This window comes from Tupaia chinensis, unplaced genomic scaffold (assembly GCF_000334495.1).
Source record: "Tupaia chinensis unplaced genomic scaffold, TupChi_1.0 Scaffold000318_1, whole genome shotgun sequence".
Classification (NCBI taxonomy): domain Eukaryota; kingdom Metazoa; phylum Chordata; class Mammalia; order Scandentia; family Tupaiidae; genus Tupaia; species Tupaia belangeri.
In genome coordinates, this window is record NW_006159811.1 from 1,531,065 (window position 1) to 1,534,392 (window position 3,328).

Below are 3,328 nucleotides of genomic sequence, written 5' to 3' on the forward strand. Positions count from 1 at the left end.
TTTTAAAAAAGTGTGTTATATGGAACCATTTTTTTTTTTTTTTTTTTTTTTTTTTTAACTTGGCATGTTCCTGGCCATTTGTAAAGAAAATGTTCAGCAGCTGTTGCTCTGGGTGGCAGATGGGTGGATGACATTTATGTATTATATTTTTGTGATGGAGAAACTGAGGCACCAAGTGGTTAATTGTTTTTTCCAACCTCCCATATCCATGGGACATCACATTTGAAATTGCAGTCAGTGAGTATCTTCTGCCGTCCCGCTCTGTGCTGCAGAAAGGAGTTGCCAATGGATGAGATGTCGACGTGGTGGGGGGCTTTCTCTCAGGAGGCCAGGCGAAGAGTTGTGCTTTTGTGTTCGGTACAGATGGCCACCTGGTAGTGCTTACCAGGGCTCCCCTCCCCTGCAGCCCCCCACCCTCCTCAAGTGACAGCTTTTTGCATCTTCTTGTCTAATTAAACCACCAACAGAGAATGCCGGTTATCTGCTTGCGTGACACCTTTGAATATTAAGTAGCTTTTGTAATTAATTATTTTTTGAAAGGCTTGATCCTCCATAATTAAATAAATCTTGGAGAATTAATACTAGGTTAGCATGGGATACGGACCGAGAAACACCACGAGCAACAACTTGGCTGTGTGGGAAGTACTTTGTATCCAACATACTGTCTGTATTGATCAATCCCGGATGATCCGAGAGCTCCCAATACTAACATCATCGTGTGTTTCTTCTCTTCTCTATATTCCTGTGCACCCAAGTGGAACCAATTGTTTCTGCAGAGGGTAAGATATAAAAATGCAGATTCGCCTAAATAACTTACTGCCCTACGAGGCAGTCTGTGCAGGACGCGAGGATATGCCGCAGGCAGCTCTCTGGCTCGTGTTGCCCTGTGGGTTGTGGCTGTGATGCTGTTCAGTAACTGTTGTGTCTCTTTGTGCTGCGGTGACATTGAGACCTGATAATGGATGTTGTCAACATCTGGAAGTCAAAGGTGCAGAAAGAGTGCCTTTAATCAAGTGGTCACGTTCTCTGGGGAGCTAGTGGAGTTTTGTTTTGCAGAGCTGGCCCACTCCAGAGGCCAGCTCACCACTGTCAAGATGGGGAGCCTGCTCCTTCTGCCCTGAGGGCCACATGTGCAACAGTGGGACTTGGGAGTGGGAGCAGGGCAGACCTGCCTCTGTGGGATATTTTGCTGCCTCCAGGGCTTGTGTGGTGAGGCTATTTCTTCTTAGTCTGGCAGGTTCTAAGCTGTTTGCTGTCCAAACTGGATAGCACAGATATTTAAGTAGCAGCAATATGGGGAAGAGTCTATGGGTGAAGTTAGGTGAGCAAAAATGAAAAAGGAGTCTTACCACGCTTCCCTTTGAAGACTATTTTCTGCCTTTTCTTTTCACCTTTTCCCATTTTCTTCCCTTCTTCCTGCCTTCCCTATGCTTGTCTTTCTGTCATCCGTTGGTCCTGGATTTGTATTCTTGTCTGGTTGGCATCAGCGTTGTCTTGCTTACGTCTCAGTTTGAGAGTAGCCAGATCATACCTTAGCATTATAGGATTCTAGATGTGGATGACATCTTGGGAGTTCTGGACCAGCCATCAAGAGTCTCCAGTTTGAAACATTCTGGGAAGATTCCGATTCCTCCCAGCGATTTGACTTTCTGTTAGATCTACTGCCTCTGAGAGTTTCTAACTCCTAAACTAAGGTGTAAGGATAGTGGTTCTAATGATTATGACCATCATAATAATATATAGAGACCAATACACACTCCATTATAGCTTATTTTTAGATACAGTCGTTAATTTTTAAATATGTACTGTATCTTTATGGTTCCAAATTCAAAAATCATGAGATATTTAGTAAAACATTTTCCTCTCCTATCCACTGAGTATTATCTCCCAAAGAAATACATGCTATTTATTTCTTTTATAACTTCCCAGAGATTTTTAATGCAGAAAGAAGGCACTATGAATATCTGTCTATCATCTGTCTGTATCTTTTGCCCCAGTTTCATGGCATAGATCACAACACCTTACCCATTATTCTGCCCTTCATATATTGTCTGTACTTAATCCTCACAGCAGTCCTAGGTGAATAGCTGTTATCACCCCATTTTGCAATTAGAATTTGGATCTAGCTGAGTAACTTGCTCAGGGTGACGTCACGGGATAGTGGGGCGGGGATAACCCTTGCTGTCTAACTTGATCAGCTATGGTCTTTATCAACAGACTCTCCTGCCTCACTGGAGCTGGTGTGGGCTCCCCGGATTTCTGCCAATTTGCACAAGCGCTCTGGGGATTCAGTGCAGTACTGAGTCCTCACCACAGACTCCAGCCGAAATTAGGGAAGGTGGCAGACATGCAGTTTGGCATCAGTTGGCTTTTTTTTTTTTTTTTCATGAATTAAAAAACAAAAAATTATGGTTGGAGCCAGCAGGTGTTATGGTAGTTAAGGCACTGGCTTCCCACATGACTTAGCATGGTTTGAGTCCCGTAACCTGTCGGCTTGCAAATGAGGCCAGGTGCGTGTGCGTGCCCTAAATCCCTAGAGAATGGAGAAGAGAGTGCGGTGTGGCTGTCCCCCTGGGGGGTGCTTTCTTGCTTTCTTTCTCTCTGTCTCTCTGGAGAGTGCATGTGCGCTATAGAAAAAATCACTCTGTCTCAAAAAAAAATAAAAAAAGGCATTTCTTAAGGGACCAGCAGTTAGCATAATGGCTGTGTCACTAAACTCCCATGTAGTTGACCATGGTTCGAGTCCTGGATCCAGTGGTTTAAACTCATTCTGGGTGCATGTGCATGTGTGCCCAAGATCCTGAGAGGAGAATGGAGGAGAAGGGATTGCAGTGTGGCCATCCCCCCCAGGGGGTGATTTTTCACTTTCTGTCTGTCTCTCTCTGTCTTTCTGGCAAGCACATGTGCCCTATAGCAAAAAACCTGTAAAAAAAAGAAAAATGACATTTCTTCTTTTTTTTTTTTTAATGAGAGGAAGAAAGACAAATACCCTCCTTTACAGGGACCTACCACTCTGCAATACCATCCCCACTCCCCAGCCTTCCAGCCAGCCAGAATCATGGATGCACCCAACACATTAGGTTGACCCAGGATTAGAACCTGAGGCCTTCTAGTATGGCTCAGTTACATCCTCCTTACCACATGTGCCACCATGGCTGGCCCTTAACAATTTTTAAATGTGTGGTTTAGTATTGAGTATATTGACATTGTTGTGAAATCAATCTCCCAAGCTCTTTCATCTTGGAACACTTGATTTCTTTTTTTTTTTTTTTTTTGAGAGGATTTTGCTATAGGGCGCGTGTGCTCGCCAGACAGACAGAGGGAGATA